A 13535-nucleotide genomic window follows, 5' to 3' on the forward strand; every position below is an offset into this window, starting at 1 on the left:
TGTGAAGATACTGAAACACCGAATCAGACCCTTTCTTTACCGTCTGAAGATTGGACTTCATTTGGAAAATGCTGGTCTTAGACACCGTAGAGAACTGTTCTTTCAGACGAATCCAAAGATCCTGAGAACTCTTACTGCCAATAGCAGAAGACAATGCAACCGGAGACAGAGTGGCTGTGATCAATTGCATTATAGCACGATCATGCATTTTCCATACCACAAATGCATCGGATTCAGCAGAAGTACAGGAGCCAGATTCAGGAGGAGAAACTGCAAACTGAAGTGGACAAGGGTGCGAGCCATCAACAAACCCCATAATACCATTGCTTTCCAACAAAAGTTGTATCTGAAAATTCCAATTGAGATAATTGGAATCATCCAATTTGACATTAACCGAAGTCGAAATTGTGGAGATTAAAGCAGTAATCGGAGATTGCACAATTTGAAGTTGAGTTGCAGTCACCATGGAAATTTCTTCGGAAAAACTCTCTGAGGAATTATAGCAAACAGTTGATATGCAAGACGGAAGGAAGCAGAAAAGATGATCGACGAAAAATCACGACCACCCAAGAAACCCTAGAAATCCAAATCAGAAGAAGATGAAGAAACGCAGAGAACAACCAGACACAAATCAAGAAGAACGAATACACCTTCAATCAGAATCGGAGCGGAAGCAGAGGATCGAAGATTATGCGCAGGCAACAATGGCGATTGATACCATGTTAACTATGATCAATCTCACACAATAAGGAAGAATAAGAATGTAACAGACTTAGAGAGAGAGAGAAAGAAAGAGAAAGAAGAAGTTAGAGAGAAGATGAATATTTCTGAACTGTTTTCTTAACCTTCAAGTAATACAGTGTTGAGGTATTTATAGTTTTAGACTTACACAGCTAACTTCCTTAACTAACTTCTTCTCTAATCTAATTACAAGTGTCAACATCTTAAACACCAATATCTCTATCCTATCATCTCCTGCATCACTTGTCCTATAGGCATGTTTGGCGACAATTTGTTGCTCATTTTGGACAAGCATCTAATGTCGCATTTTCAACACTTCAGCTTGATTAATTAACAATTAAATGCCAATTCAATAGCTTAATAAATCCAAGGTCATCACGACTCATCATACAAGTTACAAAAAATTGATACAGTTTACGAACAAAAAGTACAAATTAATATCCGTTCTTTGTCTCCTGCATCACTACATCTACATGCATGTTTGGTGAAAACTTGTTGTTTATTTTGAAAAAGCATCTAAATGTCACCTTCAGAATCAAATGATATATATTCACTCCCTCAATGCAGTGCTAAGTGTGACTTCAATGCTCTGTAGCTTTCAGTGTTACAAATTTTACCCCGTAAGATTTTATTTTCTCAACTATTTAAATTTGTATATTCAGTCTCTGTCATTTACTTAATTTCATAACATTTCCCTTCTTCAAGTCCGACTCCAACACTATGAGACTTCCGTTACAGCTTTCTACAAACTTGAATGACAAGAGTATATATTGTCACAGAACAGAACCAAAATTTATTTCATTTAATTGTAGTATCAAAGAGTAAACAAACAAACAATTCATACAAATTTATCAAAGCATGGTTTCAACGAACGATACGAAGACTGGCTCATTCGTATTGTCCAACAGGGCTTCGGTCGCCAGAAGTTCATTTTGTCGGCCAATTGGTGATGCCTTATTGAATTTACCAAAGAGAACAACTAATCCAAATTCAAGGCCTAAACAGGCACGGGTTCGACAAAGAAAGAAACCACAATATCCTTGAGATAGATCCCAGTATGAGTAAACCCATCATCATGCTTGTATATAACTTCAATCATTCGTGCAAGATTGACAATTCGTAACATTAGCTGCATGGGGAAAATGGTGGGGCGGAGGCACACTTCGTTTACGTCCTTCCATTCATTATTCACTTGCTTAGTTAGTTCTATTGTTACTTGTTCCTCTGTGGCATCATATTCTTTCATGTAGCATTCCACCGATGAGGCAACATGCCCTCTCTTTTGCTCAAACTTCAATAAAATCAAAAATAAAAAAATAAACATATCAAGGTTATAGTAGTAGTAGTAGTTGTAGAAGTAGTATAACAAATCTAGCTAATAACAAATCAATAACAAGTTATATATGCAAAGAAAAAAAGAGAAATTGGAGAATTAATTGATCCGGAACTTTAGTCGAATTGAATTTTTTGCCATTGAATTAAAAATTTGTGAATATTGATTATTGAACTTGTCACAAACTCAGTGTATGCAGTGATCCTTTTGTGGACGAATATTCTAACAGAGTGACCCAAAAGAACTATTGTTCCACAGTAACAATTTATATAATTAAGTACGTACCTTGTGAGACTTAATATCATCCACGAGTCTACCAATTATTGGTGTCGCCTTTACAATCTTAGGGTCACTATAAACACCCAATCCAAGAAGAGATTTTTCAATGTAACTGGAATACGGGGTGGTACACTACGTGTTACTATACAAATGATGGGATATGTGTGATAAAAAATAAATAACTTGGAAAATTAAACTTTCCACCACTTATATAATAACACGTGGTGTATCACTAGTGTTCCGATCACAATGAAAAAGTTCTCAAATCCAAGAAGTCTTTTGTAACACTACTTCCCATTCCAACAAGGGATATTTCAGTGTGACCAGTACATGGGGTGGTACACCACGTGTCACTATACAGATATTGGGATATGTGTGTTAAAATTTAATAACATAAAAAATAAAATTTCCTACTAATTATATAAAAACACGTGATGTATCACCCGTATTCCGATCACAATGAAACATTTCTCTATTCCAACAAAGGCTGTGGTTGCTAGAATAAAGTAGGATGTATTAAGTGCTTCTGACGTATATTCATCCAGGGTTGGTGTGTACTTCCCATAGAACCATTTTGCTTCCTTGAAGTAGGATTTAACTTGAATTTTCATCGTTTCCAAAAAAAAATAAAAAATAAAAAATAAATCTGTTTTTTCTACAATTAACTACTCATGACGAACGAAAAAGATATGTAATACAAATGACTACATATAACAATAAATAAGATCGAAAATATTTGTCAGTGAGACTCACTGCTTCTCTCGCGAAGCGGATTCGATATGAGTTTCCTTCGTTTTCCAGCGTTTCCTCAATTTCAACATAGAGATCCAACAATGCTTGATAACAGACTTTCATGTACTCTCGCAGATGAAACATAGCAGAGATGTTCCACCTGACAATCAACGATGAAAATTTTAAAATAAGCGACGTACATGTTCCACCTGACAATCGACGACAACAGACTTTGATGTTCCGATTTTCAGACGTATTTCTAGCTTCATCACGTACTGTCGACATTCAGTGAAAGAAAAATAAAAACTAGCTAATTAACTACTGTGAATTGTAAGATGTGCAAATTAAAGGATAATTAATTAGTTTATGAGAAACCTTTCAACAGCTTCAGTAAACAGCTCTAGTTCTTCCAATGTGCCGTACACGTCATAAATATCATCGATAAGGACTACGATGGCAGTAACTTTGCCAAATATCATCCTAGCAAAGGAGTATTCAGGTTCAAAGCAGCACCCTAAACCCCAAAGGTAGCACTCAACTACTCTGTCCCTTGCAAACGGTAACTTGCATCAATTAATTTTACGTAAAATTTGATTAGCGCATTAGTTAATTAGTTTTGCATGAAGTTGATGATATTAACTGCCACGAATATATAATGTATGATAACCTTGAAATTTCACTTAGTTCCTTCTGATGGACTTTCTGCAAGAGGTTGAAATCCAACTTTGCAAAAGTTAGAAGTCTCATTATATGATATTGAAACGGACCGGGTATGAGCATGCTAGAGTCTACTTGGGTCTATGTTGGAAGGTTTCTTAAGGCACATCACAACTCATCAAAGTTCAAGTTGCAACTGCAACTCTAGCCCTCATTCTCGGGTAGAGTTGCAGCTGCTACTAAACCGTCATTTTTTGTTACCAACTATCCCTTAATTCTAGGGTTTATGTCTTCTAGTATTTCAGCTCTAGATTTCTTGTAACTTGCAACTAGGGCTAGCCTTTTTATCTTTTGGTCTCTTCCTTGTAGCTGTTTTGTAATTGTTCAATGTGTTCTTTGCCTGGCTCGGTCTCTCTATAAGAGCCCTCACTTGTAATACCAATACATGATGAAAATATAAAACAGTTTTGTTAAACTGAATTTCAATATGGTATCAGAGTAGGAACCATAGGGTCCTGTCTCCACAGTCTGATTCATTAAAAAAAAAAACTTTGTTTCTTCTGTTCTTTATTCACTGTAATGGTAGAAGATTAGGCTTCAAGCCAAGAGGCTAGAGTCTCTTCAAACACTCCATCTCTCAGTATAATTCATGGTGAGATCAATCCAAATCTGCGTCTGTGCTTCGTGTTGCTAAACGAGTTCAATTACCTACCGTGGTCACGTGCTATTTCACTTACCCTAGGTGGAAGATCAAGGCTAGGGCATGTCAATGAAAGTATTGAGGCACCTCAACCATCCTCTACATTGTATGGTGCATGGCATGCAAATGATCAACTTGTTATGTCTTGGATACTTAATTCCATGGAACCTAAGTTATCTGAGCTCTTTAGCTACTCAGAGTCCTCCTGTATTTTGTGGGAATCTATCAAAGAGATGTATGGCAGCCAAAATAATGATGCTCGTATATTTCAACTCAAGAAGGACCTTGCTAGGCTAAGGCAAGGTGACTAATCCTTCGTGCAACATCTTGGAAGCATGAAGTCCATGTGGAATGAACTCCGACCACATACAATCGATTTCGTTGCGCTCCTTAAAAGAGTTGATGAAGACAAAGTGTTTCAACTTCTGGCAAGTCTAGGAGCTGAATATGAAGATCTTCGAAGTCATTTGTTGATGACCCTTGATCAGCCCTCATTTAATAGTGTTTGCCAAGCTGTTCAAAGGGAGGAAACTCGAAGAAAAGTCATGCACATTGAGCCTAAGTCTAACTCTAAGGCTAGGGCTTTCACTAGCAATCATAAACACACCAGTGAAAAAAATTTCACTGGAAAGAAGGCAGATTGGAAATGTACTTATTGCAACATGAAAGGGCATCTAAGGGAAAAATGATGGATCTTGCACCCGGAGTTAAAACCAAGGTTTGATAAAGAAGGAAGAATGATCAAAGAAGGGAAAGGAACCACTCCAAAGGCTCTCCATTCAACTAGTTCTTCGATTGGTGGAATTGCAAACTTCACTGCAAATCCAATAGATTTGATAAATGAATTTGCTAGTTTTCTTCAAAGAAGAGGAGGCACCATTGAATATGTGGAAGTGACCACTAAGAATCCTACTGCCATGCTCAGAAAATTCGTAGGTTTCTTGACTGAGACCATAACTCAAGACAATGTTTCAGGTATTATCACTGTCCTCTCCAATGCACTTAATGAAATTACACATGATTGTTGTATTATAGACTCAGGTGCCACTGATCATATAACAAACAAGTATTCTTGCTTAGATAAATTTCAAAATATGCCTAAATCTACACGTGTGTCTATTGCAAATGGGAAAGGAGAACCTATTCTAGGAAAAGGAAAACTTAAACTGTTAAGTGATGAGATCGAGTCAACAGCTTTGTCTGTACCCTTATTTCCGTTCCAGCTTTTGTCCATAGAAAAAATCACAACCATTCTAAATTGCCTTGCCATATTCTCTCTTCACAATGTTGTATTTTAGGATCAAGTTACTCGGAAGAAGAGTGGTGAAGGGTTTCTCTCAAATGGACTCTATTATCTTTCCAAGAAGCTCAAACCTGTTAAAAACCTTATTGCCAGCCTAAGTCCCGTTCAAGAATACCAATGTTGGCATCTTCGATTGTCCCATCCCTCAGAACCTGTGATGACCAAACTCTTTCCTATTTTTGTAAACCTCCACATGAGTGTGAGATATGTCAAATGTCAAAAGCAACTAGACTTCCTTTTGTTTCTTCTAAGTCTAGAACTAGTAAACTGTTGTTTACTCAAATATATGGGGTCCTTCTCGTGTAAACTCATTTGATGGATATAAATACTATGTCACTTTTATTTATGACTACTCTCGGGTCACCTGGGTTTATCTCTTAAAGTTCAAGAGTGAATTTTTTGATGCTTTCAAAGACTTTCATAAACTAATCACAAACCAATTCTCATCTAAGTTAAACATCTTACAATCAGACAATGGCACTGAGTACACATCCATTAACATGTCTAATTATTTGAGCAATCATGGGATTTTACATCAAACTAGCTGTGTTGGTACACCACAACAAAATGGTGTAGCTGAGAGAAAGAACCGTGACTTATTGGAGAAAACAAGGTCTCTTATGTTTCAAATGCATGTTCCCAAAAGGTTTTGGTCTCAGGCTCTTCTCATTGCATCTTACATTATCAACAGATTACCTATTTATGTTTTGAATTCAAAATCATTTGTTGAAGTAATGAAGGGAAGAAATATTGATATCTCACACCTCAGAACCTTTGGGTGCACCTGTTATGTACATGTTCAAGCTGCACATCGAGATAAGCTCGAACCTAGAGCTGTCTAAAGTGTGTTTATGGGATATTCAAGCTCTCAAAAAGGATATAAATACTACAATCCTCATAATGGAAAGATTGGAGTCTCAAGAGATGTTCGATTTGATGAGCATACTCCATTTTTTCACAAAGGTTGTAGTGAAGAACCTCAGGGGGAGAGTTTTATGGACATATTTCCTTTGCCTACCCCAACACACCTACATGAATGCAATCCTCAAAATGTTCATCTCGAATATCTCTTATAGCAACGTGATGGTGAGGAAACAACTCATGATCAAGAAAACTCAGTCACTGCACCACAACCTGTCTTGGCACCACGAAGAAATCCTACTCGAGACAGGCATCCTCCATTAAGGCTGCAAGAGTATATTACGTACAATGCAAGACATCCCATCTCCAAAGCTTTAACCTATCAAAAATTGTCAACATCATATGCAGCATTTCTCAATCAGTTGTCCACTAATGTTGAACCAAGGAACTTTAATGAAGCTTCTCACATTCAAGTATGGCAAGAAGCAATGGAAGAAAAGCTCAAAGAACTGAATGACAACCAAACATGGAGTGTGGTTGATCTTCCAAAGGGAAAAAGGGTAGTAGGGAGTAGGTGGATATACAAGACAAAGTTCCATTCAAATGGCAGTATTGAAAGACTCAAGGCTTGATTAGTAGTTTGTGGCTTCACACAAACTTATGGCATTGACTACAAGGAGACATTTGCTCCTGTAGCCAAAATGAGCACGGTACGAGTGCTGTTGTTTATCGCAGTTAATCATGACTGGTCTTTATTTCAAATAGATATGAAAAATGCATTCCTCCATGGTGAACTTGAATAGGAGGTATACATGAAGCTTTCTCCCGGACATCCATATGAGCATGAACTAACACAGTTTGCAAACTCCACAAGGCTATATATGGACTCAAGCAATCCCCTAGAGCTTGGTACTCGAAGTTAAGCTCAGTTCTTGAAGCTGCAGAGTTCTAGAGGAGTCATGTTGATTCTTCATTGTTTGTTCACAATGGTACAAATGGTAAGCTCATTGTCCTTATATACGTTGATGGCCTTATTATAATGGGCAACAACATAGAAGAAATCAATGCTCTCAAATCCTCTCTTCATCAACAATTTGCTCTTAAGGATTTGGGAATCTTAAAGTACTTTCTTGGCATTGAAATGGCCACATCCTCCAAGGGATTATTTCTAAATCAAAGAAGATATGTACTTGATTTATTGGATGAAGCTCACATGTTGGATTGCAAGCCAGCACGTACCCCTCTTGGGAGCAAACTTCAATTAGATGTCCAGAGTGAACCATTGTCAAACCTTAGTGTCTATCAACGTGTGGTAGGAAAGCTGATCTACCTCATAATTACACGACCTGACATTGCTTATTTAGTAAGCCTTGTCAACCAATTTATGCACTCTCCTACACTGATTCACTGAGATATTGTCAAAAGGATACTTAGATACTTGAAGAGGTCAATTGGAAAAGGCTTGCTCATGAAGAAACATGGCTCAAATCACATTATGGCATACACTGATGCTGACTGGGCAGGTAATGCCCTCGATCGCAAGTCTACCACTGGTTTCTGTACATTTGTCGGTGGTAATCTTGTGACATGGAAGAGTAAAAAGCCACACGGTGATTGAGTGATCAAGTGCTGAGGTCGAGTATATAGCCATGGCATCTACGGCTTGTGAATTAATATGGTTAAAGAGTCTCCTAGCTGACCTTGGCTACATCGACATGGAACCTATGTCTCTATCTTGTGACAACCAAACTGCCATGCACATAGCTTCGAACCTAGTTTTTCACGGGAGGACAAAGCATATTGAGGTTGATTATCATTACATCCGTGCCCAAGTCCAATCCAAAGTCATCAACACAGTGTACACTCGAAGTTCCAATCAACTTGTTGACTTGTTCACAAAAGCTCTCGACTCTACTCATTTCCAAAGATTGATGAGCAAGCTTGGATCAATTAATCCTCTTGATCCAGCTTAAGGGGGAGTATTGAAACTGACCGGGTATGAGCATGCTAGAGTCTACTTGGGTTTATGTTGGAAGATTGCTCAAGGCACATCACAACTCATCAAAGTTCAAGTTGCAACTGCAACTTTAGCCCTTATTCTTGGGTAGAGTTGCAGCTGCTACTATACTGTCATTTTTTGTTACCAACTATCCCTTAATTCTAGGGTTTATGTCTTCTAGTATTTCAGCTCTAGATTTCTTGTAACTTGCAACTAGGGCTAGCCTTTTTATCTTTTGGTCTCTTCCTTGTAGCTGTTTTGTAATTGTTCAATGTGTTCTTTGCCTGGCTCAATCTCTCTATAAGAGCTCTCACTTGTAATACCAATACATGATGAAAATATACAAACATTTTTGTTAAACTGAATTTCAATATATGATCTATGTTCGTGGTAGATGGAAAAGTAATGCCTTGCTTCTAGCCTTGGGTTGCCCTTCTATAATGGCTGGTACAATGCATGCATTACTTGTTTCAGAAGTTGCTCGGGGCTTAAACGATGTGCTGCTGACTCGAGATGAGTGGTGGTGGAGCTTAGTGCCTCTTCTAGTATGTCTTCTCCATGTACCCTCAGATGCGTAGCTTGGTACAAGCTTAGCAATCCGACGACATCATTGGTGAGTGATTCCTTAAATTTCGCATCGTCGACGTCCTTGAACTTGTTGAACATGTCTGCTTCGAAAACAACTAATTAATGCATGCATTACGATACATAGCTATAGAACAAGCCATGAGCACCGAGGGCCCGGGCCATAGAACTTACCACATGAAATATTATAACCTTGTTGTCTAAGCAATAAAAAATAGATAGCAGTAGCGTGAAGATCATCATCATCATCACTTCTTTGGCGATAACAGTTATATGAGTTGTTGTGAATTTGCAACAAAACTTCATCAATCTCATTTTCGAAATGGTGCGAGATGCCTAAGCGCTAAATGACATCAATCAATTCCAATTTTTCCAAAGGATTACTGAAGATAGATGTTTGTTAGGTGGTTATGTGATTTGTTAATTATTTAGTTAATTAGTTAGTTTGTGCTTTAGTAAGCTTGTATTGATCAATATATAAGGTGCTTCAATTTACAAATGTAGTTGGTTAATCATTGTTAAAAATACAAAAATATATATCTTTTTTTCCCTCTGAAGGTTCTCTCTAATTCTTCATATTTCTCAATTCTTCATTGTCCTTTGATTCTGTCACAATGTAGTTAATATGGTATCAGAGCCACTAGGCTCACGCCGTGGATTCTGGTGTTTCCACTTCTCATTAGTTTCATCTATTTCTAGTTTTACTTCTCTTCTAATTTTTCATTAGAGATTCTGTTAATTTCTTTGGTGCTTCCGCGATCGTTCAGTTCGTTCAGTAATTTCTGGGTTAATCTTCATTCTGGGTTGTGATCAGATATTGTCGGTGATGTGATATCTCAGTCTTTGGAATTGTAGCAAATTTTTCTCTATCTGTAAGCATGAATCTTGACCCTTCATGAAGTGGGAATTTTTTGGTCTTGAATATTGTGGTTCTTGAAATTGGGATTTTACAGATTTTCATCAAGCTCTTCACCTCCTGATACAAGGAAAGAAAATGGGGGTTTCAAGCAAATTCTTGGATCCAATGGAATGCCTTCATCTTGGTGGGGCTCGGGATGGTGGTCCACGACTTGGAGAAATGGAATGAGATTGCATGATTATCCTGGTCATCAATTTATGGTGCATTTTCTTCGGTCCCTTCAATCTATGTCAAAGATTCATTTGGGAGTCGCCTTGGTAGTTTTTCATAAAGAAAAAGTGTATGAAGTTAACTTTGGAGGATAAATTGATAGGTTTTTATAAGAAATAGTGTAAGTTAACTTTGAAGGATAATTAGACGTTAGATTCGCAACCTATATGAAATATTAAGGACTTATAGACGAGAAAATAACGATATTACACTATAAAGTGTGTCAAGTGCTTTAAGTTGATGAAAAAATAATTTTACTGAAAAAATAATTTAAGGATCTAATTTTTGCTGAGATAATAATTCAAAAACTAAATCGATACTTTACCCTATTATTTTTTGTCATTGCAGTACATCGCTATCTGTAAAAGTCTAAAAGGGGAAAGGAAATGCTTAGGAAAACAATGATTTCTTGAGACATCAGTAAAGATAATAAAGTGTCTCTGTCTTCCAAAAAAATAAAAAGTAAAGTGTCTCTAAGTCATCTTGAATAAAAAATCTGGATTTTTGAGAGACGTGATATGGAAGAGAAGCTCCTATACATTAGATTGTGGGCTATGTGTTGTCTCATGGGCTTTCACAGTAAGACTGTTGAAGTACTACCATTTGGGGCTTTGCCACTAGAAGGATTACATATATATTATTCTTCCTATGAGCGATGATCAATGAGGTATGTTGTATTTTTATACTATCACTAGGGTTGAATTTGGTACAGTTATCGAATCTAAATTCTCGTACAAATTATCATATTAAGTTGTTAGTATGAAAAAAATTAAGTATAACTATCATACTAAATTAAAGTTTCAGTATATTGAAATTCGGGATGCCATAAAATTCAATTGACATTGTATAGTCATGGTATTGAACCAATTTGGTAATAGGCTATTTTTTGCTTTTTTTATTTTGGTTAAGCAAGTAACCCACATATTAAGATGAAGCTTAATATATCTTTAGTTTTTGAAATAATCTAATATACCTAACCTACAATCAAGAGTTGGTGGCCCAATAGTAAAGGACAAATTACGAGGCTTCCTTAAAACTATAAATTGGAGGTCTCGGGTTCGAAACCCGCTGCTGGTGTGAAAGTCAGACTTGTGGCTAGGAAGAGGCTGAAATACCTCTATGAGTCTTCCCGGCCCTCAGAATGGATGGATAACCGTGGCTTGCCACCAGTTGTCCCCCTTTTTAAAAAGAAAAAAAAAGATACCTAACCTACAACCAAGATTCATCATTATTTTAAACACGGATTAGTAAACAAGCCCTTAAGTCTTACTAATAAAGTGTCCCTTAATTTCACAACCACCGCTCTATTGCCGGAAAGAAAATTTCATTATATAAAAATATTTACAAATAAACTTGTATGATTAACATAAAACGTCACATTAAAAATAAGAATTGTTATTGTCACTCAAAAAATTTCATTTTTCAGTCCACGCAAATTTATTTTTCTTTCTAAATTAAAAAAAAAAGTTTGAAGTGCATATGAGAATTTTGAAGTATCAACAACAATTCCCTAATGAATACCACAAGACAAATCAAATTCCTTCACAATAGATATATGAACCAGCCTCATGATTCAACCACTCCTGTTTTAACACTTTATTTCACGATTCAACCCACCGTTTCATGAGCATCTTGTTTTTGGTTGCAATACATTGTGTTAGTTTTATTGACTAAGTAAAACAATAATCCACTCAAAAAAAAAAAAAAAAAAGCAGATGGATTATGACATCTTTAATTATTTATTAATAATTAAAATACAAAGATTTTGCTTGGGATTGTGGACTAGTCTAACCTCCAAAGGTTCCATTGTGAACTCTAGTTTAGCCCACTGTTCTAAAAATTTCCTCCTAACATTGTCTAGGCCCCACCAAGGAGTTAGGCAGCTAACCATTGCTTTGATTAGTGCCTAGGTTGCGACTCTCACTTAAACAGAAAATTGATAACTTTCATTTTTTACTTTATTTCGTCAATAAATGTAGGAGACTTGTTGAATATTTGGATGAACACTCATTATATGCTTGTTCCCCATGTTTTCAATATGTTCTAATACTTTATAGTCTATAGTCATTTTATTTTGCATTTATGTATCCCAATACAATTATTTGTGTTTTTAAGCATAAATATGCATTTATTTATACAATATACAAGAAATTTACTTAAATCTGTCTAGTCCACCTAGGTCCCCGTCTAGCCACCTAGGTGCTAGGCCCAGCTCGCCGCCCGACTAGCCGCTACCATCTTTTAGAACCTTGAGCAGCCTCACACTAGCCACTGCCGAAATTCCTTAAGGGAGTTTCTTTCTCACTCACAAAGGACTCCCAAACATTCTGTTCACCAAGGAGGGAGCAGAGACTTAAGAGGAAACTCTTAGGAGCATTCTAAGTAACCAACTCACCGTCCCATGTCCCAAACACTCTTGTTCGTGTGTGTTCGTGGTTCCTCGCTCAAGGAAGGTTGTGAAAACAAGACGGTTGTTCTATTTGAGTTATTTCACTAGGAATTCCCTAAACTCGATTCCTTTTATACATGTTTGTGCGTACATATATTTCCAAAGTGGTATCAGAGCCTATAGCTCTTGTTTTTTGCTATTCAACTGATGTATGAGCGAAAAACCTTGAAAACCACCGTAAATGAACAAAACCCAAAAATCACTTTTCTTTGGAACGTTATTTTTATTTATTTATTGGTGTATGTTCATCTATATTGTATGTAGCCTTCTGCAAATTTCATGAGAAATTATGCCACGGTTTGAAAGAAAACATGATAGGAGCATATTTATGCGACTTAGTTGGCTTGTTCTTGTGCATTTATGTCGTGTTTCCTTAGTTATTTTAATGTTTAAAGTCATTTTCGTGTGTTTTCAGATTTTATGGACAAAGTAGGCAAGAAGATGCATTTTGGAGCATTTTGGAGCAAAATGGAGCTTGGAATGCATGTCAAATGCATGGGCCAAGTGGATGGACGAATTTGAGAACTAAAGAGGCCAAGAATATGAAGAATTATGGTCCAAAAGATGAAGAAAACAGCCCAAAAATCTGTCACCCCAACTTGCATTCCTTGCCATGCAAACCACATAGAATTCCCTTTGGATTCCATGCCATGCTTGATCACTCTTGTCCCCTACATAATTTCTAATTTCATGCTTCAATTCATTTAATTATTACACTCAATTGCTTGATACCTCTTGTTCCTTTCACTCATTAGATTTTAGACAAC

General features: G+C 36.8%; 1 pseudogene; it reads right to left on the bottom strand.

Moving 5' to 3' along the window:
• Positions 1 to 1698: 1698 nt before the first annotated feature.
• On the bottom strand, positions 1699 to 12722 carry LOC126617144 ((-)-germacrene D synthase-like; annotated as a pseudogene).
• Between the last annotated feature and the right edge of the window lie 813 nt (positions 12723 to 13535).

The sequence above is a fragment of the Malus sylvestris genome, chromosome 3 (genome assembly GCF_916048215.2).
Source record: "Malus sylvestris chromosome 3, drMalSylv7.2, whole genome shotgun sequence".
Taxonomy (NCBI): domain Eukaryota; kingdom Viridiplantae; phylum Streptophyta; class Magnoliopsida; order Rosales; family Rosaceae; genus Malus; species Malus sylvestris.